This window comes from Martes martes, assembly GCF_963455335.1.
Source record: "Martes martes genome assembly, chromosome: 4".
NCBI lineage: Eukaryota > Metazoa > Chordata > Mammalia > Carnivora > Mustelidae > Martes > Martes martes.
Window position 1 is genome coordinate 14306624 of NC_137891.1, and position 27785 is coordinate 14334408.

General features: G+C 45.7%; 1 long non-coding RNA gene across 2 annotated transcripts; it reads right to left on the reverse strand.

Moving 5' to 3' along the window:
• Positions 1–139: 139 nt before the first annotated feature.
• On the reverse strand, positions 140–27785 carry LOC308340902. 2 transcript variants are annotated; one of them, XR_013966641.1, is made up of 4 exons: positions 27641–27785; positions 9867–9977; positions 3904–4206; positions 140–537 (listed from the first exon to the last, which is right to left on the reverse strand). It is a non-coding gene; the product is annotated as an uncharacterized lncRNA (long non-coding RNA). The 2 variants fall into 2 exon arrangements; XR_013966642.1 differs by lacking the exon at positions 27641–27785 and adding an exon at positions 11692–11827.

Consider the following 27785-nt stretch of genomic DNA (forward strand, 5'->3'; position numbering starts at 1 on the left):
TAAACCCTTTGAAGTCTCCATGGCACTCTCAGGTTCCAGTACAAATTCCCTAACATGATTTATAAATCGCTAGGACTGCCATATCACTTAGCTTTTACTGAAGAAGGAAAAAGGAAAAAAAAAAAAACACTCAAAATTTAGCTGAATAAAATAACAGCCATTTATTTAGCTCATGATTTTATGAGTCAACAATGTGGGCTGGGTTCAGCTGGGCAAGTTCTTCTAATGAGCTTTGCTGGGCTCACTCATGCATCTGTGGTCAACAGCAGGTCAGCTAGGCAGTTCTGCTTCGGAAGATAGTTGACTACAGGCCAGGGATGATCAAGAAGACACGGGGCAAGTGTCTCTCATCACCCAACACGTTATCATGGACTTATAAAATTGGGTCAGTCTCCAAGAGCAGCAAGCAGCTTTCCTGGGAAAGCATTTTTCGAGCCTCTCCTTGATCTTCCTCTTATAGTTGCTAATTTCTCATTGGCTGAAGCAAGTTCCGTAGGTGATTCAGATTCAAGGATGAGACGAGAAAAGAGATGTCCCCTGTTGATAAGAGGAAAAGATGATGTGGTCATTTTCACCATCTACCACAACTTCCTTTTCTAGTATCATCTCTGTGTCCCTGTTTTCCTCTGCACAGACTCTGTTCCAGCCAAACAGAACTGCTTACTGCTCACCATCCTGCCTTCTTCTTTTAGGCTTCCCCACTATGGTTCAGGCTAATGCCTTGCCTGCCATTCTCCTCCATTATTCACATAGCTGATTCCAACTGGGTCGCATCCTAGATGTCCCTTCCTCCAGGAAGCCTTCTCTCATCCCCGAGTATTATTTTACAGTCTTCTCTGTGCTTCCTCTCCCAGCCCTTACCATGCTCTGTTACAAATGTCTGTCTTCTTGTCTATTTCTCCTACAAGGCTATAAGGTACTTGAGAGCAACATTTGTTAACTCTTGCGTATTTGGTACCTAGGGCCAAATAGTGAGAGCACGACAGCTCTTACTAACTGCACGTGAATGAGTGAAAGAAAACAGGTGTGGGAAAGCTTTTTGCACATCTGTAAGCACCCGACACTTCATGAGGATGGAATCTGTGAGCTGGAGGGGACCTTAGCTATCTTCCTGTCCGTGTATAAACCCTTGGAACATGGCTACTAATTGCTCCTTAGTCCATCAGGCACAGCCATAGAGATGAAAAAGTCTTCCCTTCGCAGAGCTCATTCTATTGCTGAACTGTTTTCAGGCTCAAAACTCTCTTTCCAATTGAACCCAAAACTATTTCCTTGTGCCTCGCACCTGTTGTGTGAGACCGTCCGTCTGAAGCCTCAAAGGTAGAGAGTAATCTAGTTGCCACACATCAGGCCTCTTCTTCTGAGATGTAGCAACCGTTGCTGTCCTAGCATGTTCTTATAGCCCTCACCATCCCGCTGGCCCTCCTTGGGACTTGCCTAACATATCTCGGCTTCTCTTGGAAAATGACATCCAGAGCTGGGCAAGATCTTCCCCTGGGATTGAGAGGTGCATCTCCCTGTAAACCAGTCATCAAGACCGTGGTGGCAGCCGTGAAGTTGGGGAGAGTTGGGAATCGCAGCTCCCATAGAAACGGAGCTCAGGCACAAATCAAAATATTAGGATGACATTTCCAAAAAGCACGTTTCATCTGGCACTGGCACAAGGACAACCTGTGTCTTTTTCTTTCTTTCTTTCTTTAACCTATTCTTAACATTTATATCCAGGTCGTGGTCCCCAAAAGTTTAAATTTGCCCAATTTCAAATACATATTTCTGGTAGAAAGTGGCAAGAGATATTGAAGCGTGTTTCATTATGAACTGACTGTAAGCTTTGGAATGAAGCAAACAGAGATCAGACAACTAGGTCCAAAATGCAGTAGGCGTGTGCGTTAAGGAAGGGACTTAAACCTCCCTATGCTCATCACCTCTGGGTTACTGTTAGGATCACATGTGTATTTCGAGCTTGCCGCGTGTCAAGCTGAGTGTATTAGGCTCATCTTGCAAGAAGACAAAAGGGAGACTCGGAGCGTTTGTAGAAGGATGTAGAAAGTCATTTGCTAGGCATCCCAGAGCTAGTAAGGGGACCTGCGGAGCCCTAAAGCCAAGCTTCTTTAGCTCCAGATCCCATCACCCAGTGAACACTCCAGCAGTCTTGGCACCTGCATCCCTGCCTTGAAAGAGCAGCAGGTGATTCCTGTGACTAAAGGTGATGGATAGGAGCTGCCCCGGCTCAGTAGCCACAGGGCTCACGTGGTGGCCGGGCACAGCCCTCAGTGGTACCGGCCTGGCAAAGACTCCACTCAGTACGATACTCCGTGAATCGCTTTGAGGTTTGGCAGCAGTGACCGGTTTTGTTGCTATATTGGCACACTTTCCCAGAAATAGATTAGAAAGCAGGAAAATTTTTTAAAGACGGGGGTGGGCGGGGGAGAAAACCCACTCTGATGTGTTATTTCGCTAACGGCCTTAACTTTGTAATAAATAAAGACTGCAAATGGGAAGCAAATGCATAAACTGAAAATACGCTGAGTGAATCATGGCATGCAGTATGTACAGTATATAAATATTCATGTTAAATTACCTTTTACTCCGACTCCATGGTTCTCCTGTGTGCATTTAAGGCTGAGTGGTTTCCGTAGGCCTTAGTTACCGACACAAATGCGTGTGACTTTTGTGAGAGCTTGAGGAGTAACTAAGGACTATTAGCACAGGCCTGAATAATGTCGGATCCCAGTGTTAGCCCCAGAAGCTCAAGCACCCTGTCTGCTTTTGGCAAGAGAACAGTAATCCATCTCCTGGTCTTTCCTAGTCAATGGAAACTGAGCTGAGGGAGAAAATCCTTAATCTTAGCAACAGCAGAATCTGGTATTTGAGCTGCAGAGCTTAGAGGAAAAAAAAAAAAAAGCCTCGTTGAAAAGTTCAAATCTAGGTAACCAGTTTCTGAAAGAGTCTTTTGTGTGAACTGGAGACAGGCTGCACAGGCAAAGAGGAGTGAGGGCCATTCAGGGAGGCGCCGGAGCTTTCAGGAATGCGGTGCAGGGTTGGTTCCCTTCCTGTGGGGAGAAGCATGGCAGCCCCGAGAAGGGCTGGTACAGGCTGACACAGTACTCCTTGGGAAAGCCAACAGGGGGAGTGAACGTGCCAGGAGGCTCAGCAGGCTCAGAGGCCAACATTCCCTCCCTTCTTTAGCTCTGGCCTCCCAGTGACCTTGGGGTTAAACTACAGTCAAGTCCAATGGCCATGATAACACTTAATCTCATTCCTCTGTGCTGCATGGTGAGCTGCTTCCCACCAAAGGGAAAGTTTTAAAAGAGAGCTGTTGGAATTTCTTACCAGGACATGGAAAGAGGTGTTGCAATCTTAATCCCCAAGCCCTCCCGGTTTGTGCCTGCCTAGGAAGGCGAAGTGTGTGGAACCTGTAGACTGTGTGTGGTTGTGTGTGTTCACATCATGCTAGGTGAGTATCTGAACAGAAAAAGGATCCTACACAAATTCTGATATATATAATGGTGGAATGACTTTAAAGCGTTAAACTTGGGGTGCCTGGGCAGCTAGTCTGTTAGCAACCGACTAGTGACTCCTGATTTCGGCTCAGGTGAGGATCTCGGGGTCCTGACACTGAACCCCCTGTTGGGCTCTGTGCTCAGCGCAGAACCTGCTTGTCCCTCTCCCTCCGGTCCTCCCCACCCTCATGCTCTCTCTTTCTCAAATAAATAAATAAATTCTTAAAACAAAACAAAACAGAAAACGTTAAGCCTAGCTTTCTTCTATGCCTCATGGGTGCAAACTCATTACATCAGCATTTCCTTCACATAAAAGAGTATATAGTCCATGAAGTTAAAACTTCCTAAGTATAGCTTTGGGTGTGTGTTCCAATTAACTCAACAAGCACTTTCAGAACACCTGTGAGGAGGCAGGGATTCCATCCAGGGCCAACACAGCTCGTGCAGAGAAGAACCGGGACCCCCGAGTCAGACCAAGTTCGGATTCTGGTTCTGCTACTTGGACCTTTGAGACTTTCGGTAAAAATGCTGCAAGTTGTGGTGCCTCCGTTTCTTCATCCATACAGTGTTGGTAACAGTATGCCGTAGGGCGGATGTGAGGATTCGGCGAGAGAGCCCGTCCGGAACCCAGGAGCCCGATGCGTGTTTGCTGGGATTGCATTTCCGGGGCCGCCTGCACGGAGGGCACAGCCTAGCAGGGAGCCTGTGGGCAGAACAGAGCGTGTCGGGGTGTTGAGGTCTTGAATGGGGCGTGAAAACAGTTCCAGGGAAGGGCAGACACAGGGAAACTAGAGAGAAGAGCTGATGGTGTGGAGTGTGGAAGGGCAGCCTTCCGGATGGAGGCTCAGCAGGCACAGGTGGAAGGAGGCGGGAACCTGAGACGTTGTGTCCATCCAAGGCACTCGATCGATGGAGGATTGGGAAACGGTTCTATTTTCTGTTGGTGATAGAGAATCTTTGTGAAGTATCTCTGGCTCCCTATTTTTGGAGCATTTATGACTGTTTAAGATGAAATATAAAATTAAAAATTAAAAACTTAAAAACCAATTAAAGAATAGAATAGAATAGAATAGAAAATAGATTTCAAGGGAGAGAGCCATGCACTGAATGCCTAAAGGTCCTTTGCATGTGTGATTTCCTTTCACTTACTCCAAATAACCTTACAAGAAAAGTATTATTACCCCCACCTTAACAAATGGGGAAACTAAGGCTTAGAGAGGTGACACGGCTCATCTAGGTTCACACCATCAGTAAGAGGGGGGAGCTGCGGTGCCAACCCCACCTTGATTAAGGAACTTTGGCACCGGGCAGTAGGAAGACAGGCTCCCATCCCCACGCAAAAGGACTCACCTGTTTTTTGCTTGTCTGTCAATATTTGGAATACTCCTATGAGGTAAGACACAAAATTTACCGAAATCTAGGCACTGTGACCGGTTCATGCTCACATCAAAAGCTAAGGCAGAAGGACCATGTGGAAGGTCCATTAACACCAAGATTGGGGATGGACCTATCCCTACGAATCTCTTTGATGAGAGCTCACGTCATCTTCATACGCTCTACATCCCACACATACTGCCTCGTGGCAAACTGAGTCCCCTTTTCCTGACCCTCCAGTAACCCAAATAATCCTTATTCTTTTAAGAACCATTACCTTAGTAATCAGGAGCTTAAATCACATTTTCTTTATAATAACAGCATATGCACATGCAACCCAAAATGGCAAAGAAAAGATGACAGGAGTTGCAGGAGGTGGGATGCGTTCAAAGAAGTAACTTGAGCATTCCTCAGGACAGGAGAAACAACTCGGATTTCTTCTTCTACCAAAGGAAGCACAAACTCATCATTACTTGGGCATGGGTGAGGACCACGTGTATAACTCCTGTTGGGCTCTGCTTCGTCTGCTTAGCCCTAAAACACTGCCAACTCTTTCACGTCTGATCTAGAAAATAGAAGCACTAAGTGTCACAGTTCGCTTTCCTTAAATACTCTGCACCAGGAACTATGCCCTTAAGGTCAACAAGCCTTAGATCACGGCATTCTGTAATCAGCTCTACCATGCTGTGAAGTTCTGCTGGGTATCTTCCCTTTACCCTCCTCCACTGTCCCCACCCTCTTCTACTTTGCTCCCTTGGCCCTGGGAGGGCTGGTCTCTATAGCTTGTAGCGCCTGCTTTCTTGCCCTCTGGCTTCTCCTTGGGTTGGGCCAACAGTCAGCCTCAGGAGAGCAGGGTTTGGGAGAAAGAAGGAAAGGAAGGTCAGATCCTCTCTCTGTGAGGCCACTTCTGGTAGACTAAGGTCTTGGCTTTTCTCAAAGAGGTCTTTGCTAAGCCCCTCTTCCCCCTTTGAGTTCCTGTCCCTTGTCTCTTCCCTCTTTCCTACTGGCTTACATGTAGCCACAGCTCTGCTATGAACCTGAGTTACCTCACTACCTTGTGTGGCTTCCTAAACCACTTCTATACATTTATAGCTTCCTTTTTTCTGGTAACTAAAACCTGTTTGAATGACCCTAACCTAAGTGCAGCAGCCTCTATTTCCTGTCAGGATCCTGATATAGGCACCACGATTATACCCATTTTATAGATGGGTCCTCGCACTCAGTAAAGCCACGTGTCCAAGGCCTCACAGCTATCCAGTGGCAGAACCGGATTTCAAAACCAGCCCACATTCTTAACTGCTGTATAGGAACAGCCGTAAATAGTTCTGGACAATGCAGGCACACTGGGTATCCTGGGGACGCAGCCTTGTACCTCCTCACGGGAATATGCGGTGGGAAGAATGACACAGGGCAGACGGTGTGCACCCCTGTCAGCCTCGCTATCAGTCAGAGCTTACCCAAAAGAAAGTGGGCAAAAAACAGACATCCTCACTGGGCTTGCTGTCCCTGCCCCTGGACTCTCTCTATGATATTGGGGCAGAAAACACCTGCCAGTACAGGGAGGCTGGGAGGCACCACCAGACACATTGAAATCCTGGCTGGGAATCATATTCTAGAGCCCCATCAACCTTTTTCTAATGGCCCTGGTTGAATTAAGAGAGGATCCCATTGGGGACAACAGACTAGAACAGATGATGACTGATGGTTTATTCCAAAAGGAAAATCAGGGCCACATTTGACCACCCCCAACACTGAATTCATTCACTAGACCCTAGGAGAATTCATAGCCAGAATTAAAGATGCCACTTGCATCTGAGCAGGACTGACCTCAGCATGCAAGTTTCTGTCTTCCACCTCAGGAAGCGGCATCATCTTTATTTAATTCTGCAACACTGAGCCTCCCTCTGCAGCGTGAGGAATTTATCATCTCAGGCCTCAGATTAAGTGAAAAGAATTTTTTTTTTTTTAGCTAAAATAGTTACGTATATACATTTCCATAAATCATTTTACCATAAATTAGGAAGAAGTCTACTTCCTCTGCCTAAAGCAAAAAAGATTTTAAGTGACAATTCTTGACAGTGCCTTCTTCCAAGTAGTTCTGGAACCTCTTGTGCCTATCTTGGGACTCAGCGTACCGAATTATGTTGACAGATCATCTCCTGCCCTGGAAAGTGAGGTCCTTATAGGCAGATCCTGTACCCCCTTTAACTCTCCGTCCCTGGCCCAACACGATGCCCAGCATACAGCAGGCACTCTATATACATTCCAGGAGAATGCATGTGGATGCCCTCAGAACATCCTGGGAGGGCTCCCATCGGAATGTGTTATGCAATTACGGGTTGACTCATCAGCCCCATCCACGAAGGGAGACACCATCTTTTATTTAATTTTATACCTCCCATGTTTGGAATATCATGACTGCTCAAAATATGTTTTGTACAAAAAAGAGAGATGGAGGATACAGCAAGCAAGAAATAAAGCGTCACTGTCTTTGGCCCCCTTATACTGCATGGACATACTTAGACAGCTCTTTGGATTGGTGTCAGAGGGTTACACCCACTGTATGTCCCAGTCATTCCACAGAGGGCCGAATTTCCATCACGGAGTTGCCTTAAAGAGAGGACAATGGGACGGAAGGGTCTGATAAGCAGGATGCTAGTGGGGCTGGTCACAAGAGTAACAGCCTCTTCCCTCACCCAAGCCAACTGGTTATTCGTAAGATCTCAGGTCCAGTGCCCCTTCCTATGGGAAACTACCCCTGGTTCTCCAACAGCAGTCGTGTTGTTCTCCTCCAAACACCTCATTCTGTATATTACTGTACATTCATCAGTGTGATCTCTTTGGCAAGTGCCTGACTCTCCTCAAAGTTCCATGGGTGGCATCTGTTTTGTTCATTATTCTATTCCCAGGACCAAGTGTGCTGTCTTCCAATGAGGTGTTCAGTAAATCAGTACTGAATGAATGAATGAATGAATGAGGAGTGAATAAACACATTGTCACTCTCTGCTCAACTCATACTGGACCACATTTTCTCATTCCTGGTCCAGTGTTCTTTCTCTCAGTACCAGCCATTTTAAATATTGTCTTTTATGTGTATGTAGGAATTGAGGTTTTCCGTGAACCAATCACTCTGACCCGCCCTCCCCTCTGTTCACATGGGTGCTGTGCCTGCAGGTGGCCTATCCAACATCTTGGCTACCTCATAAAAGAAAGCTGTAAACTCTAACCCAGTGTGTGTGTGTTTGTTTCTAAACCAGTGATTTTTAAACATGCTTTCTGTAGAAGACCGCTTTTAAAATCTATATCCAACAAACTATCCAAATTATATCCAAACAATGGAATATTATTCAGTGATAACAAGAAATGAGCTGTCAAGCCATGAAAAGACATGGAAGAAACTTCAGTGCAAATTGCTAATAAAAGAAGCCAATCTGAAAAGCCTACATGTTATATGATTGCAATGATAGAACGTTGGGAAAACTGTGGGGACAGTAAAAGCTCAGTGGAATCCAGGAGTTCGGGGAGGGCTGAACAGATAGAGCACAGGACATTTTTAGGACAGTGAAACTCTCTCTGACCCTGTCATGTACATACATGGCATTATGGGTTTGCCAAAACTCATAGAATGTCTAAGGAATGAACCCTAATTTAATCTATGGACCTTAATAATAATGAATCAGTATTAGTTTATCAATTTTAACAAATGTACTACACTAAAGGAAGATAAATAAAAGAGAAAAAAAAATAAAAGAGAAAACCCTGGGGTGGAGAGGAAAAGGGAAACATGGGAACACTGTAATTTCTGCTCAATGTCTGTCCCTGTAAATCTAGAATTGCTCTAAAAAGTCTACTACTTTTTTTAAAAATCTGCATCCTAGCTGGTCACTCAACATATAAAATATAAGACTAGATGGGTCCTAGCTGAAGTAGGAGTGCAGTCCTTCCCACTCTCTATCTACAAACTCATCTCAGACCTCACTTTCCTCCTTGTGGGTCCCTGAGATACTACTGTGGCTATGCAGTTACGTGAAACCTTCCGTTGCTTTGCCTAACCCCCCAGCTCCCATCCCCACCCCGGCACCCCAAGTATGCCCTAAATAATCTGACCTGATTCCCTGCTCTGTAGTCCGAGCTATTGTTTTGCAGTCCAAGCTACTGCTCTGTAGCCCATGGCTATTTTAGAAAGGAAGGTGGTCTCCTTGTGGCTTCTCATGGACCTTCGCACAATTTACCTGATTGAAATACTGCTCTTTTCACTTTGTCATTTCCATTGCAGTGGCTGAGAAATCCCAGTTTCGGCCCAGGCATCTCCCACAAATGTCTACATAGGACTCGTGGGTATGAGTGACCGTAGAGGAGTACAGACAGGACAGAACAGATTTTGAACTGGGTATATGTGAGGCCAGACGGTTTTCATATTCCAAAGTCACAGCCAAGACTCCTCAGCAGTCCTACTTACAAACACACCCCAGCTGCTAACAAAGAATCCAACAGAGAACTCAACAACCCCTTGAAGGCAAACCAGAACCTGTTAACTAAAAGTGGTGACACTACAATTACTGGCAAATGTTTGCTGGGCAGAAGGGGAGTCTGTGAAATGCTGCAGGGCATAGAGACAGTCAGGAGACAGTTCCACCAGTTAATGGAGTGCTTCTGAGTAGCAGTTGTGTCTGGGAGAGTTTCTGAAATAAGCCCCGGCTGCACCAGCCGAGGCCCCTGGGAAGTGGGGAGCAAACTCACTCTCTCCAGCAGCAGGGAGGCAAGAAGCACAGCATCAGCATCGCCATGGCTACCCAGCAGAGCCTGCCTCAAAGCCTTTCAGGAATCTCTGCTATTTGTGGAAACTGGATTGCATTCCCCAAAGACCAGCATTCCTCCACCCCGTGTGCTTTCTGTGGCTGCTTCTCTTTACTTTCCCTCACTCCAGTTAAAAAGGCAAGAGTGGGCCCTTGTCCTCCACTCATGCTGGCGACCTTTCATGACACTCACCTGGAATGCCCCCCATCAGAGGTCATACATCGCAGAGGCGATCCCAGCAATTTTCATTCCCATATATTCACAGGCCATCATGTGAAACGCCATTAGCATACTCTTGAATTCCTAACGGGATTGGAGCGGGGGAAAAAAAAAATAGATCCTCATTGATGTGACCAATGTGCCAATTAGGGACTGAGGTCTTTCTTCTTTCGCTTTTCTGCATTGTCATCCGAACACAATCTCAGGCGTAGGTGAGTGACAAGACAATGTAATTGCTATTGTATATTTGCCACAAAGAGCGCCCAGTTAGAAACCTTCCCACTGGGGCCAGCAGTGGATGTTAGTCTGCATTTTTTCAAATAAAATAGGTGAAATGTGTAAATTGGTTAAGAGTTTTGGGAAAACAATAGAGACTGAATTTAAGCTTAGTTTAAATTCTTATAGAACCAACCCTCTCAGCCACCTAACAAAACAAAATAAAAAACATCCATAAGAGTCTGTGAGGTTTTCTGTTCAAATGTCCCTAATGGGGCATCTGAGTAGCTTAGATGGTTAAGCCTCTGCCTTTGGCTCAGGTCATGATCCTGGAGTCCCAGGATCTGGATCGAGCCGTCCATCTCCCCACATCAGATTCTCTGATCAGAGGGGAGTCTGCTTCTCCTTCTCCCTCTGTTCCTCCTCTCCTCGTACTTGCTCACTCTCTCTCTCTCAAATAAATAAATAAAATCTTTAAAACAAGAAAAAAAAAAAGTCCCTAATGTTGTCTGTGCCCATACATTTTCTTTTCTGGCCACTATATCTCCATTATTCTAGAAGAGACACCATTTTATTTTTAGGGTAGTGTCTCCAACACTGCTCCTTTTGCAACCCTGATCCAAATATGCACTTCTAGTGGGATATGCCAATAATCATATCCTAATTACTTAGCCGCAGGACGGGCATCTCACCCAAAGCGGACCGATCAGAGTTCTTTCCAGCAGCATACAGAATAGAACTGAAGGGAAAAGACTTCTCCCCTTCGCTGGGAAACTGAAAAAGTGATTTCTGGAGCTGAGGGCAGGTATGGCTCCAGGGAAAGCTTTTATCTAAAGCAATGAAGAAGACATGCGGAGAAAAGCAGACATGATAGGGAGAACCCTGTGGACATTTAAGTCCTTGGTTTAAGGTACATGGGGTAGACTTAAATCATGTCTCCTTTTAGCCACAACCATCATGAATCATCTGGCCTCAGTTATGCCCCATGAGGGATATCAGAAACAAGCAGAAGAACCATCCAGTCGAGCCCAGCCCAAAATGATGGTACAAAGAGTTATGAGCAAATGAAAGGGTGGCTGTTTATTTCAGCAAGTTTTAGCGTGGTTTGTTGTTCCACAACAAATAACTTGTGGGTACCTGGGACCTTCCTGATATCATGTAAAGAAGGTGATAGTAGAACAAGAAACCATGTAGAAAGAAGAACCCATGTATCTCAAAGATCCCAGCTGTCCCAGTCAGCTGGCTAAGGTCACAGATACAACACTAAACCCAGTGGACACCACATGGAGCATATGTGAATCTCACACATGAGTTGCCAATCCACAGACTCATAAGCACACAGATGTTTATTTAAACTAAAACTTTAGAAGACACTCAGTTTTGGAATGGTTTGTTATTTAGCAAAAGCTAACCTCTCTAACTTTCTTGAAACCACTCACTTTTGCCTTTCTCCTGAAGCCACCTGTCTTCCAGATCTCCCCCAATCTGCTGTGCGAGATTGTTCAGTGCATTCCTAATATCAAATCACTCCTCTTCCCTTGACTGAAAAATCTTGATTTTGTATAGGGAGGCAATGTCTCACCTCTAAATGCTGTCTCCATTTCCCTTGCAGCTAGATGTGGTTATGTGACACAGCTGAAGCCTTTAAGAAGGATATGACAATGGAGGAGGCAGACCACATCTCTTCCACTTTCCACCTTCCTTATTAGAATACAGATGTGATCACCGGAGCCACAGCAGCTCTTTTGAGACCATGGGTTTAAAAAAAAAAAAAAAAAAAGAGAGAGAGAGAGAGTAAAAAAGAATCACAGAGATGCCATACCTGATTTTGTTGAAGAAAAAGAAAAAAATGGTCTTAAGACACCTGCTTAAAGTGAGCTGTTTCACATAGCTCAGTTAGATCTTAAGAGAGATGAGTTAGATATCTGAAACTGGTGATGGGAAGAGTCCTGATCAGTGACGTGGTCTTCCCCTGGGGAGTCCTGTGGTCACCTTTGCATGTCATACCATAGGATGCAAGATGCACTGCTTCCCCTTTCTCTCTGGCTCACATGTAAACTCAAAGGCATTTTCCTCTTTCACCTTAAAATAGATAAGATAGGTAGATGTTTTCAAAAAGTATTTCTTTAAAACCCAAAGAAAAACTCAAAGAAAATAACTACAAGAAATATAAACAGCATGAAATTGCCCTGTTCCCATCACATTGGGTCCTAAAATCACCAGTTAAGCTCTATGGATCCGACTCTAGTCTCTGAAGATAGCAGTTCTGAAAGAGGAGTCACCAAACCAGAAGCTATCAGCATTACCTGAGAACTTGTCAGAGATGCAAATTCCCAGGTCCCACCCTAAACCTACCTAACAATCCTAAACTCTGGGGGCGGGGTTATCCCTAAGTGTTCGAACAACACCCTCCGGTGATTCTGAGGTAGTCAGTGTTTTGGAGCCACTACTTTATGATAAATATTTGCCAATATAGTAAGACAAGAAGCTCCCCACCTTTTCTTTAGGGTAAAGCCTAGGGTTTGATTCAAAGAGAATTTGGTGTCATATTGTGATCCTGCTGTATTAGCTGTGACATCTGGGGCCACATCTGATTAACCCTAGCGTCCTGTGGTCTTCATTTGGTCCACAGATAAAATGCGATCATACTTTTTAGGATTGTTTAAGATGAAATGAGACCTGCAAAATGCCTGCCCATAACCTGGCTCAAGGCAGCCATTAAATAAAGTCCGCTGACTCTCTTTACAAAGTCTGCATCTCAGTCCTGTTGCCACAGCTCAGTCCAGCCGCAAATGTCTGGTATATGCACCCAAATTACTTTCAAATATAAAAAATAAATTCCCCAAGTCCAGTTCAAATCTCCCAATACTTCTAAATACACCCCCTTCAGCGAGGTGTCAAGATGGAGAGTCCTCCTTGTATTTTAACCGATTTGCTAGAACGACTGGCACTAGTCAGGCCCCAGTGGTCTGGCCTTTCCAGACTGAGGCCAGAGGAACTGCCACCCCCTAGGGCATCTCCGGCCTCCTCACTACCAGGATCCTTCCTTCAGTGTCCTTTCTGATGAACCCTAAATGATCTTTAACTATATCCTAAATACTCAGAGAGTTAATCATACTCAAAAATAATCATCTGCTCAGAGGAACCAATTCAGAAACAGCTGAGTGCAAGATAGGCCCTTGAGCATAGTTTTTTGTTTGTTTGTTTGAGTTTACTGTTTTGAACAAGGAATCTATATCCATGATTAAAAGATTCAAATATTATAAAAGAGGAGATTATGCAAAGTTATTCTCTTTTGTACTGCTGGCACTTAGATCCCTACCCAGAGACAACTATGCTTACCAGCTTTTTGGACAAACTTTCAGAAATAGTCTATATATGGAAAAACCATGGGAAAAAAAAACTATATATATATGTGTATATATATATAGTGATATATATATATATGTGTGTGTGTGTGTACATATGCTCATGTACACACACATACATTACCCTCTCTGTTTTCCACAGAATGTAATATATTATACACACCGTCTGCACCAAGAATATGGAAATCATGGGCAGAGGGAGATTAATAAGAGACCTTCATGATCTTCAGAGTCCTATATGGGGAAGCCAGAGAGTTTGGATGACACCACCTGCAACACAGAAAAGTCTTATCCTGTGTCTCCTGTGTCTCTGGCTACAAGCAGACACTCTCTTGATGACTGTATCCATGTATGCATAAGTGTGAATACTTGTGTGCCTTACTCTGCGAACACACCCACAGGACCACGCCCATCTTTTGGGATCACTGTTCTCTGTTACACCCGCCTGGTCACTCATCAGTCCTGGACTGGACTTCCAGCCCCTGGGATGAATTGCTGCCAGAAGGCCCCGTACGGACTGGTTCCCTGTTCACTTTTCTCACACCCAAGACGGTGTAGCAACACCCAATTTACTGGGGACTCATGCTTGACATTGCCCAAGCCTTAAAGCCCAGTCTGCCTAACGGCACCTATCCTCCTCCTGCATTCCTGACACTAGCTAACAAAAACTGATGGGATCTTAATCTGTTTCTCCCCCTATTTACAGACGGGAAAAATGGGACCCAGGCCTAGGGCCAGGGAAATCCCTAAAGGATCATGGATAGCAATACACCCTGGAATCAGGACTCTGGGATCAGCTTGGGCAAAGAGACGTTGGATGTCTAAGAGTATAAGTTGCAATCCTGGGTTCACTACAGGAGACCTGTGTTTTCCTCATTCTGGAGCCCTTGCTGGAAGACCTGTCAGGTGTGATAATAGTACTTACATATAGAATAATTAGGGTTATAAAACAAACATATGCAAACATCAAATAACGTGTACTACAGAATAATCATTTTAACCAATTTTAAGTGGTGCTCCTGCATTTCTCAGAGGTTCACCCTCTGAGCTCTAGCTTGCTTTCCTATTTCTGTAAACATCATTCAAATATATAGAGCAGCGCCAGCATGGGGGATACAAAGATGATCAAGACAGTCCCTCTGTCCTTGAGACGTGGAAGGGGTGGCAGAGAAACCTAGCTAGTTCCCACACCCCAGGGAAAGCTTCCTTCTGTGGAGGTGTAAGGAGGCACACTGGGAACACAGAATACTTATCTACCTGCTGTTGACAGGATAAAGGGCAGGGTGTGTGTGTCTCTGCTGGACCAAGGACAAGCATGGGGTGAAATGGGAATACTCATTTCTAGCCATATTTCCTCAACCATGCCCACAGATCCCACAGAGCTACTCAATGGCACCCCAGCATCTCTCAGGTTTTTTCCAAATCCTATAGCCAGCGCGGTGGGCACTTTCATTTCCGGGCTTCCAGATGCACAGGAACACAAGAGTCTCCCTCCTCTGCAACAAGGCATGTCCTTCCACCTTTCACACTCAGGCCCTGCACGACCTCTCGATGAAGACTCCGGAGAAATAAGCCTCTGAGGGTAATTTGTCAAGCGCGCCATTCGGCAGCAGGGCAGGGAATCTTTCCTGACTTCGGCAGATAGGAGCTCACATCACAGCATGAAATTTGTTTACCCTTATCTTTGCACACAAGAACAAATTATCCCACCCTTGTTATAAATCCAGCAGCCCTGCATCTGTGAGCAGGTTTCCACGTAAATCTCCGGCAAACGCTGCTTGGCTGACTGTTCACTTTGTTTGCTGCCTTTCCCTGACCCCAGCTCATGGGACCATTAGTCTCACTAGTGGCCGCGCTGGTTTTCTTCTGTAGAGATAACAAAAGGAAAGAAAGAGAGCAGCCAGAGTCTGGCTGCCACAAAACCCCACCACCTACAGCAGAGCAGGGATCCTCTCTCCCAGCTGAACTGCTGTGGCTCCATGGGCCAGAAAGATCCACCAAGCCACAGGGAGACCCTGGGAGGCCAGAACTTACGAGCCTAGACGGCCCCTTGCAGACTCACTCTGTTCCAGACAGTTAGTATGAACAGATGGTCCCGAGTCAGGTGAGGAATCTGTCCAAGTGGATTTTAAATGGCCTCAGCAGCCATTTAAATAATGTGGGTCATGCAGGGGAAGGGGACCCCTCCACAGCTAAGAAATAGGTGCCCATTAAAGTAAACATCCTTGGGCTGGATGCTTAGACCTCAAAGAAAATAGGATGGCTTAGTCAAAAAAAACAAAACAAAACAAAAACAAAAAAGTCATTAACAACAGCTACAGAGCTCTTACCTTACAGCGCAGGGCTCCATGGGGCTCAGGGCTAGGGTCCCTGAGTGTAACTCTCTGGAGTTACCCCTCCAAGTGTATGACCCCCCAGTGCCCATGGTAGTTCACAGTAGGGGGGGCGCTATTCAAAGTAAGGACCTGAAGCACAGAAAGGTTAAGTGAGATGTTCAGGGTCACACAGAAGTAAGAGGTAAGAGCTTGATGCAACAGGCGGTCAGACTTCAGAGCTTATGTTCTAAGATAGTGCTTCCTACGTGCTAACATACACAAGAAGCTTCTGGGGACCTCGCTCAGATGTAGATTCTGACAGATCGAAGTAAGGGCCTGAGATCCTGCCTTTCCCACAAGCTCAGCTCCCAGGTGAGGCCCTGGTGAGGCCCATGAGGCCAGGTCAAAGACCACACTTGAAGGGAGGGCAGTCCAGCCCAGCACTATAAAGTGGAAGGGGAGTGCCTCTGTTGGCCTGTCTACTCTTGTCACTTGTCCAAAGAGAAGGAAGAACAAAAATCGGGAGTGAGCTCCTAGAAATGTTGTAACTATTTGACAGTTATTTTATATCTGCTAAATCTAGTAGCAAAAGTTAAGGTTTGTACAACATTTTATTATTTTTATTTCATCCAGTAATTTATACCAATGTTATTTTATAAAAGTTTTGCACACAAGCAGTTAGAAATTTTAAACAAAACCAGGAAACAGCCTAGTCCTGCCCCACAGAAAATTTGAAAATCACTTCTCAACACTACTACGCTGTACTGATTCCCTCACAAATGGGGAGTCTAGGACCAGGGGGTGTATAAGTGTCTGTACCACCTCCGTTCCACTTCCTATAGGTTCCATTTTCTTGTGGTTTTGAGGCAGTTCCGGTATATCTAGCCCCACCTGTGTAGGAACGCTGCCATCCATAAAACCCCTCACGTCATGTGAATTCTGTTCTGTCCCTTCCTGGTTTGGGACCCTCTGCCAATTCACTCAGCCCCTCTGAGGCTCCTTTTCTTCCTTTGTAGAATAAAGCCCACCTACCGCATGCGAACAAGGGTGTAAAGCATGCACAGGGTTTAGCACAACACTTAGAAAGATCACTAGCAATCGGTAAAGAGCAGATACAATCATCATTGGGGGGGGTGGGGAATGCAAGAAATAAATTCATACCAGGCAATCATTGACCCCCATCCGCATTTTCAAGAAAATGCTCCTGACACTCTTGTAGGCATTGGGAAGGCAAGAGGGTGCGCTTCTCTCAACAAAACTGAATTAATTTCTTTTCAACTTAGGAAAGTTAGCACCCAATTTCTCACCAAAGTCTGCAACAAAAGTGAAATTTTAATTCTAACCACTAGGCAAGAACAGTGCCTCAAGGCACTGCAAGATGTCTGATCATCAAGCAAAAATGTAATTATTTTCATTCGGCTGCACTGCAGAAACTTAGGCAGGTAGGTGAACTAACACAGTTTAGAAAGATTTTCAATAACAAGGAATAAAACAAGGCAGGTTTTATTTAACCTTCAGTTAAGCAGAAAGCCAGCTAAGGAGAGATGGTCAAGGTGGAGCGTTCCTAGTTAAGGGTTGTTAGAGTCTGCCTGTAACTCATTTACATAATGACCCAGGAGGCAAGAGCCCCTGGGGTTCCTGGACAATGGAAGGAAAACAGCTGAGGACATTACTGGTAAATGTTGATCAAGTCCTTGACTCTTTGGGGCAGGAATTTGTAAATCACTAGGTGAAGGAAATTTGCCAGGTGGGAATAGGAATATTTCTGACCTCGCCAAAATGGCAGACTTCTTCATGCTCAGATTTTGCTGGTGTCGTGTTTAAGTGCTTGCAGGGATGTAATGATTCAGTACAGCACACTGAAATCCATAGTTGGCATGTCCCCAAAGGTCTAATGACTCAGACCTTCCCTCAGTAATACATTCATTTGTCAAATTAGTCAGGGTCCCCAGGTTGTTTCTTTCTCCCTCTCCCTGGGATATCTAGATACAGAGAGTTCAGGTTCCTTTCCCCTATGGAGCCATCTTCCATCTGTCTGTCTCTGAAATCAGTATGGGTGTGCTGAAGTCTAAGACTGGTCCAACACCCTTGAGCGAGATGCTCTGTTGGAAGCCCACATAGAGGAGGAGGAAGAGGAGAACGAAACAGTTAATGGCTGCACTTTGCCTTGCCAAGAAGCTCCTTCCTGTTGTTGGTCACATCAGTGGGAAAATCAGTGGCTGGAGCACCAGGGACCTCTGTCCAGTGGGACTGGGTCCATATCCCGTTGGTTGGCTGATTTGCCACTTTACGTGGTTCACTTTCCTCAGCTCTAAAATGGGTATTAGAATCGTAACAGAACCTGCCCTGAGAGGTTATGGGAAGGGTCAACCAGGTAAAGTTTACAAATAGCAAGGTACCTGGCACAGAATGAATTCTCCTGCTATCTCAAGAGACAAGACTTTATCTTTCTGCTGGTTCACAGTGAAGAGTAGCATAATATGCTACCCCAAAAGGCGTTGCTTTGGCACATGGATGAATTTGAGTTGAAGGCAACTGAGAAGAAGCAGATACAAGAAAAGCTCTCTGTCCTTCCCCCTCTGCCTGAAGACAGAACATAAATAAATACCCCTTGTTAAGGTGCCCCCCTTCCACACTTCCTGTACCATTGAAGATAAGATGGCATAGAGAAAATTTCCATTAGTTTACCATTAGTTTCCCCATATATTTGCCTTCCCACAATTTGCTTTCCCTAGAAGTTCAAAGCCCTTTGTCTTGTCACTTCTCTACAAAATTACTGTACTTTGCTAAAATACAAAAAAGCCCAAGTTGCAACCACACTTCTGATCTACTCATCACCAAGGGCTCCTCTATATGTGTGTGATACACACATTAATAAGCTTTTATTTGTTTTTCTCTTGTTAATTTGTCATTTGCTAGTCTAATTTGAGGACTCCAGCCAATGAACCTAAGACAGAGAAAAATTGTTTCCTCCCCTACAAGAGCTATGTACAGAGTGATTATAGCTTCTCCAATTTGCAAAAGCTTGGTAAACATAACTTATACACTTATCCTTTTGGCTCAGTCTCTAAATATCCCTTGTCTGGCATCCCCAACTGCTTTTAGGATTCTTAAGACAAAGGCTTAATTCTATGCATTCATTAATCCATTACTTAAAAAACGTTTATTGAACATCTCCTAAGCTGTTCAGTAGATGCTAGTTGGTGTGATGGAGCCCTGAGCATCCAGAGGGCAAGGATCAGGTTTTGGTCCCTTTGCACAGCAAGTGAGAACAGTGGATGGCACAAAGTAGGCATTCGGTAAGGATGCCTGGTACAGGACCGGCAGACAGAGCCGCTGAGTGCTATGAGCAGTGGTGCACATTCACCCCCAGCCACAGAGTCCAGGGCAGGGCTAGCCTATGGTTAAGTCCTCCCTGTGTAGAGGGAGAAGTACATTCCATCCTTTGCTCCCGCAGTCTCATCAGATAACTCATTCACTCAAATGGCCATCAACCCCCAATGCCATGAACTATAGCAAAATCCTTTCTTGGTATCTGTTCCCCATAATAGGTCCTTACTGACTTCCTTTTTTTTTTTTTTTTTTCCTTTTCTGTTCCCCCTCCTCGACCCACTTCACCAGCTTCTTTCTGGTTCCACTCTACACCTTAGTTTTGAGAACAGAACACATACTTGAAACTCAAAATCACTTTTTGAAGAAATGCTTCTCCTGAGTCAAAAATGAGAATATCAGGCTAATCCCAAGAAGGGTCTGTTTACTCCATGCATAACTGTTAAGCTTCTACCATGTGTAGGACACAATAAAGGACAAAGGGGATGTAACAGTGACACGTCAGTCTGCCCTCCTTGAGACATGGGCAATGATGAAAGAAGCAAATGCAATCACTATTGTAATAAATGTTTCATAGGAAACAAATGGGCTGAGGAAGGGTGAGGTGGGTAATAAGCTCGTTAGCAAAACCCCCTCTAAGGACTTGACTTAATTGGAGGCATAAATAATACGGAGGTTTTAACTTTGTGAAGAGTAGAATTCCAGAACACTCCAGGCCCAGCGAATGGACATATCAAGGTCTGAGGTAATCACATACTTGGTGTGGACAGGAAACCAAGGACTGACGCGGCTGGGCTATACAGAGTGCGCAGCTGGGAAACTGGGAGGACAGGAGGCCAGAAGGGTAATGAGGAGTCAGATTCATGAATGAATGCAAAGATGGAAGGAATGTGGCATATGAAGACTCAGGAACTCAGCCATATTAGTCTGGCCCAGCTGGGTGGCTGGAGGTCACCCCTACTCCGTGGCACTACCTTGTGTCTGATTCTTGACTCTGCAAATCACTATTTGTGTTGTCATGGGCAAGATGCTTATGGATATTGATAATAAAGCCCAGCTCACGGGTGAGGCTTAAATGAGTGAATACACATAAAGTTCTTGGAATGGTGTTATTTATAGGAAGCACGTCACAGATGTTAGCTGCTACTATCTTAGTTGTTTATTACCACTTTGATGAATTCTTCATCATCAGAGGTATAATCCTTAAGCTCAAAGACTCAGAAACCCACCTCTGCCAACCCACGGAAAGTGGTGGGACTTATGCACAGTGTCTGAAGCATAAAGCCAGGCCCTCACCTCTCTTGCTGACTGACAAAAAGAAATATAATTATCAGGTCAATTCGAACTGTTTATAAGCATGTCTTCTATGAGTCCCCAAACACCTCTCAGGAGGTCACTTCGTTGGTAGGGAGTAGAACATGCGAGGTAATGTTAATGGTGGGTGTCCTGGATCTTTAAAATTATGCTTTAACCCAAGAGATCTAAGATATTACAATTTTAAAGTGCAATCACTTGGAAACAATTAGTAAGATACTTTACTTTCGTACCATATTGTAAAATTGTTGTGCATTTTACATTTACAACACATTTCATTTCAGACTGGCTACATTTCAGGGGCTCAACAGCCACACAAAATTAGTGGCTACCATATTGAACACGGCAGAGCTATAATTTCTTGGTGAATTTAGCTGTGTTAACCCGGCCTCCACTTCTTAACCCCTCTGAAATTCAACTGTCTAGGATAGTTCCTGGCACACCACCGGCATGTGGTACATTTTTAAAGTAATTTTCTCACCTCTAAATGAAGAATAATCCTAACGTGTGTCAAACACTGTTCTAGGGGCGAGGGATACCTCCATGAACAAAACAAGAATCCCTGACTTTGTAGGGCTTATACTCTAATTAGGAAAGGCAATAAAGGAAATAATAGAGAATCCTAAAATGTAGTCAATGAGTAGAATAAGTGATAGAGAAACTGAACAGGAAGGAAGAATAAGGAGTATGTGTGGGAGGACGTTTGGAATTTTAAATAGTGTTGCCAAGGAAGGCTCACCAGGAAGCTATCATCTGAGTCAAGACTTAGCACACCATGAAGTGATCTGGTGGAAAAGTGTTCCAGGCAGAAGGAACAGCGAATGTTAAGGCTGTGAGAGAGAAGCATGGCCACCATGGGGGCCCGTTGTCTGGAGGTGTGAGTGAGGGGGTGTCAGAGAGGTAACGTGGAAGACAGGCCAGGGCTTTGGGGGCCATTTGAGGGATTTGGGCCCTTCCCCAAATGACGGGGGAGTGACAAGGGGGCTTTGAGCAAAGCAGTGACCTGGCTTGGCTCATAGTCTCTTGGGACTGCTAGAGGCTGCTGGGTTGTGCAGAGCCTAGAGTGGGGTAAGTGTCCCCATGATGTTCCCTTGGCCCCAGGCCTAGAAGTGGCTTGGGGAAAGCAGAAAGAAATTGACCAACCAGATTTGTTAAGTCCAGTGCCCCAAATCCTGGGTGGATAGCCCCCCCCCCCCAATCTGTCCTGCAGAAAGCCATGCTGAACAAATGCTGTCTTCCTCCCTCATGTCCGCTCTCCTTCCCTGGAAGCATGAAGAATGCCCAAGGAAAGAAAAGGAGGTTGGGTTTGCTGTGCTGAAGCTTTTCTCATTATTGACAGCCCTGTCTCCTCTCTAAATATCTCATCCTCCCCTTTTTTGCACAAGAAGTGCAAAATAAGATTCTTAGAATTTAGACTTTTTTTGAAATCTCTACATTTGGATTTGCAGATATGCCAATATTTGGATTTATAGAGCTGTAATTTAAGCCAGTCTCTCCCCTGGAACCGCCTGGTGAAATGCATCTTTCATGAGGCTCATGCAGGAGCCCAGCTCCAAGCTCAGACTCCCGAGCACAAATCAAACTCTCCCGTGCAACATCAACAGTATGTTGTCAGGGGCCTCCCGAAACAGCAAGGATCTGGAAGGGACAGGCCTCAGTGTTTTCCCACTGGTGAGCCCTCTTCTAGAAAAGGATTAAAAGGCTCCTCACAAGGTAGCCACAGGATGAAGGGATGGAGAGCTAATGGTTTTGTGCGGGCGTTCTAGCCCCAGACCCCTTCTCAGGGCATCTCCTCTCCATGCCTACCCACAGGGCAGCCTAGCTCTGGCCCAGCCTGCCTGAGACAACCTGCTCTGGTTATTTGAGGGAAAAAGCAAGTCAAATACAGAAGCCGAGAAAAGGATCCCAGTCAGCGGGGGTGCCTGGGTGGCTCAGTCAGTTAAGCCTCTGCCTTCAGCTCAGGTCATGATCCCAGGGTCCTGGGGGCACTGGGCTTCCTGGTCAGCGGAGAGCCTACTTCCCCCTATCCTTCTCCTTCTGCCACTCCCCATGCTTGTTCTGTCAAATAAATAAATTGGGGGAAAAAAAAAGGATGCCGCTCAGCAGCCTCTGTGATTCCTTCCTTAATCTGAAGGTCAAGGAGTAATTCAGTTGAAGTGCAAAACTCTTTATGCAGGTTTTAAAGCCCGAGACAGCCAGGCTGAGAAGGTGGGGAGGGTAGTTGCAGGCCACCAGCTCTCAGAGGAGAGAGAGGCCCAGGCCTCACCTCCTGGGAAGCATCTAATTAAAAAAAGAGACAGAAAAAAGAATATGTGCCCAAAGCAGGTTATTTGTTGTCTTTTTTACTGGATGGCCCGGTGTATGTAGTTGCTGCTGTGTATGTCACCTCGGCTGGAGATGGGGGCCCTTTGTGAGAGTGAGTCTGGGCTAAAACACTTGCCTCACCTCGCTTCCCTCTCCTATCCACGCTCCACCCCCAGCAACTCCAGGGAGGGCAATGACCAGGATGGGGAAGTGCCCATGTAGGGCAGCCAACTGTCCCAGATGGCCCAGGGCATGCTAAAATCAGGGTAGTAGTCCCAGGCAAACCAGGACAAGCTGGTCACTCTACATCCAGAAGACACACCAGCCCCCTGGTCCAGGGACTGGCCCATGTCTGCTGGAACACATATGCTGGTGCCCTTGAGCCTGCTGGATGCAGTGTGAAAAGTAGACTTGGAATCAGCTATATTTGGATTTGAAGCCAGCTTGTCCCATTACAGTCAGCAGGATCTATCCCTAGGCCTTCGGGGGCTTAATTGGGAAACCTAAAAAACAGGATTAGTATGGAAATTTAGTAAGACCGGACCCACAACCAATGGCTGGCCTTTTCCTCCCCATAGTGAAATCATCGTCTGGCTCTTACAAGTTGTGTGAATAATGCCTGGCGACTCCATAGGCTTCAGGGGTTCTAGGATGCTTCCATGTACGCTGTCTCCCTGGAGGATTCACAAGTGAGACAAGGAGTCTCATCAGCCCCACTTTAGAGACTGGAGAAGGGGGCCAAACGGAGAAGAGAGGCTCCAAGGTCATGCACCTGGCAAACAGGATATCAGCCCACATCACCTGTTCCCATTCTGCTACTGCACACCTCCTACAGTTTCAACAAAATCCCCAGCAGTGGGGAACAGACGCAGGTAAGTCTGGGAGTTTCCCAATATAAGGAGGTATGGAGGAACCTGTTTTTCAGCAAATTCACTCAGCTATCTGCCCCCGTGGGGAGGCTGGGGCCCAACCCCCAGGACCAGGCAGAGTTCCAGACTGCCTAATCAGATAATTCTGCCCTCGTGCTCCTGTTTTGTACATTCTTGGAGTGAGCCATTCAAACGACAGCACCTGCAGAGTCAGGGTTAGTGCCCTGTCAGGTAGAAATGTCAATTCTCGATTATTCCCCACTGCTTTGGACAGAAGACTGGGAGAGTGAGTAACTGGCATTCAACACAGCTTGCTTTTATTGAACATCTCCTCCAAGGAGGTGTGTGGGATGTGACACTTGGGTCACTGCTGGGTTGGGGGGATGAAGGGACAGTATGGCTGAGAATCCCAATCCAATGAACATGTCTCCAGTGAGAGGCTGCTCTTGGGGATGGTGCCTTCAGGGGCAGGCTTCCTCCTTTGTCTGCCAGGCTCCATTTGTGCAGAATGCCTTCCCTCCTACAGCATGGACTTTTACCAGACCTGCTTCCTCTCCCATCCCTCTCCAGTCCATTTTCCAAGGGCAGCCAGCTTGAGGACCTTCAGACCTCAAAGCCTCCTACCTTTCCGACTGCACCTCCCACCCCAGGCCCTCATTCACTGGCTCATTTCCTTTTCCAGAGCATCCCAATTCCTTCCCATCTTGGTTGGGAATATAGAGGGAATGCCAAGGCCAGCTCATCCCAGTGCTAGCTTAAATTTCTCTTTCTCAGGAGTCCATCTCTGGCCATCTTACCCAAAGTAGGCCAAACCACCCCTCCCCACCACCCAGCCATAGTTAATCCCATTATCCTATTTTAATTTCTTCATGGCTCTTGTTTCTCTCAGAAATTCTTCTTCATTGACTTCTTTGCCACTTGCCTCTCCCTATCAACATATAAATGCCATAAGAGAAAGGACTTTGTCTACTGCGTTCTTGCCTTTATCTCCGGACGCCACTAAAACCATCAAAACTCAAGTATTTGCCAAATCTTAAAGAATGTGTTTGTCTCTACTTAAAACAAAGTGGTTGTGAACACCAGCGTTAAAGTCAAGGGGACCTGGGGCACCTGGGTGGCTCAGTGGGTTAAAGCTTCTGCCTTCGGCTCAGGTCATGATCCCAGGGTCCTGGGATCAAGCCCCACCCTGGGCTCTCTGCTTGGCGGGGAGCCTGCTTCCCCCTTTCTCTCTCTGCCTGCCTCTCTGCCTACTTCTGATCTCTCTGTCAAATAAAAAAATCTTAAAAAAAAAAAAAAAAGTCAAGGGGACCTGAGAGATCAGATCTTCCCACTTGCCACCTGGCCTCTCTGAACTTAACAGACTAACAGAATCAAGAGCTCACTGGTAGTTGTCATTACTAATCTAGAGTTGTGTCACCCTCAGGAGTCCAACACCCCTGATGGCAGGCATTTTGGAATTCACTTGTGCCCACATGCCTTCAAACTTCCCGTAGGCACCCTCTACTTCCCCTTCTTTCGGGACATGTCATACTGTCCTAAGAAGTCTACTTATTTATCTGTCTCCTCCACTACACAGAGCCTCATGGGGACATGAATACCTATAAAACCTAGCATGCTGCCTATTGAATTTGTAGAATGAATGTGTGGTATATAAGACAAGTAGGTACCTAGTACATCTTCAAGAAATATGTTTTGAATCAAGGTCTCTCTAAAAAAGACATTTTAAATACATGAATTAAAGAATAATACCAGGTGGTATTTGACCAAGGGCAGAATTACATATAATCAAGTGATACAAAGTGTAGGATAGAACTTGAATGGCCAACAGAGAGATCAGAGATAGCCAACACAAAGGTTCCCCAGGCCAGCCAAGGAACTAGGGTAGGTGAGGTGGGTAGGATGGGATGGGGGCCAGCTGGAGTACATCTCATCTCCAAGGCAACGGTTGCTTAGTTATAGCTCCTTGTTGCCATCACAGAATGTGGGCCTGATGGGCTTACATAGTTACCTTTTCCAAGTAAAGTTGGAAATCTAACCTTGAGACTTCCCAAAGCTCCAGATTGTTGACAGCTAATTAACTTTAAATTCATTAAACAATTATTTGAGATGAGCTAAGAATGTTTGAGAGCACTTATATAACCTCTGACGGATCAAGAGCCCCAGGTGACTGGATGGAGGTTGGGCCCTAATCAGGAATTAATGAAAGAAGCTACGCAGGAGGCAGGTTATCAATATGGCCCAGTATTCTGCTAAAGCCTTCATCAAGCACTTATTGAGCACTTATTACCTTTAAGCATTGGGATATAAAAATGACTCAGAACCCGATTCCTCTGAGACTTTCTGGTCACTTCAAGAAATGCTGTTGAGCCATGATCACATAACCTGAACGCAGCTCCTCAAGACAAGGGGACAGGCACCTAGACAAGTAGGTGTCATTTCCTCCTCATTAGATCTGTCCCAGAGTGCTGGAAGCAAACTGTTCTACCTCCCTACCTCTGTGGTTTCTCCCATCCCCAGCCACCGTACCCAGTACCACCTGGGGCAAAGTGGCCTACTGCTACTGACCCCCTACAAAGGTTTCTCGAGCTAACAGACATGGAATGACTCGCCATTCCCTCTGTAAGCCTAACCCCTCCCTGTAAAATGGGTACCTCCATGAGCTCACATGGTGGTGACACACAGCATTCAGGTAACAGCAGCACCTCAGAGCACGCGCCTGAGGCTGTTTAGAAAATATTTTAATTTCATCTGCACAGCAGACACACATTAGTCTTCCTTTTTGGCCTAACTCATACTGTGATCTTGGACTTGCTGAAGGACTAACTTCTATCACAGCCCTGCCAATATTGATTGTTCGGGCTCAAAAGTACGTAAGTAGATTGATTTTTTTTTTTTTCCTCTCAAACTAAAAAGGATCGCAGTAGTGTTACTATATTCCTGTTTCCACTGGTTGGTATGCACACTGAATAAATAATAGTGTTACCTGGAAAAATTTAGTTAAAAGAAACAGTGACGGAAAACAGGGTAGAAGAGGTCTTAAGTTGCATTCTTAATTCCACTACAAATTAGTCTGGTGTTCCAGTGAATGCCTGGGCTTGTCTATCAACAATGCTCCACCCCCACTCCAATCTATTGTTTTTTAAAAGACAACACTATGGTAACCTGCCTCTTCGGTAAGGAACAAAACAAAGGGAAAATTAAAACACACACAGGCAAATACAAAAAATGAAAAAGCAAAATCAGCTTGATGGGAGCAAGGGTCCCCTTGTGGTGAGGTTAATAGGCAACACTCCTCTCCTGTCACTTCCTTCTGTAAGTCAGCAAGGAAATACATCCACCAGAGGCCTCTGCGAATTTGTTCTTAATTTAAGGTCAATTAGACAATTCCTACATCCCCTGTTCTCAAGAAAAACAATGAGAGCAAATGCTTCCTCTAACTACCAGATGACCTGGTAACTCTTGAAACAAGAGGTTATGAAATCCATTTTGTGCTAACTTCCAGGGACATGTAATAAAACAGAGCGCAGGGCTTGGAAGCGAGCCAGCAACTAAGACTTTGTTCTGTTTTATACTGTTTCCTTTCTGTGAACTTTTTCCCCCGCCGGAAAGTTTCACAGCACTCATTCCAGAAACACCTCTAAACTGAAACGCTTCTCCAGCTGTCCCAGTAAAAAGTTCTTGTTCTTTTCTGTGACCTTTGGTAAGAAATACATTCTAGGAAAGAAAAGAAAGAAGCAAACGTCTGTTTACTACCTAGTGACTATTCGTCTCTCTCCAGGTCTCCGGGGGGAAAAGAGGCGAAGGGGAACAAAACAAACGCCAAAACTCGTATTCCCTCTCTCATCTCTACACGGGCAGGTGGCGTATGCCTCCCAATTTCTCTTTAAAACCGTCAGATCGGAAAAATACGAACTGAGCAAGCATCGAGGACCTCCCAGAGCAAGCCCTTCTTCTAACGCAGGCGGGATTCCCAGAGGGGAGCGCAGACCCTGGCGATAAGGGTTTCAGGAAGCCCGTCCTTGATTACTTACCAGCAGGATTTAAATCAGCTCCGACGCGGGGGCGTGGCTTGGGCGGAGCTCCGCTGACCCGGTGGGCGGGGCGGGGGCGGGGATCCCGGAGGCTCTGAGCCGTGTGGGAAAGACCTGGGCTCCGGGAGCAATCGTCTGTCTCTTT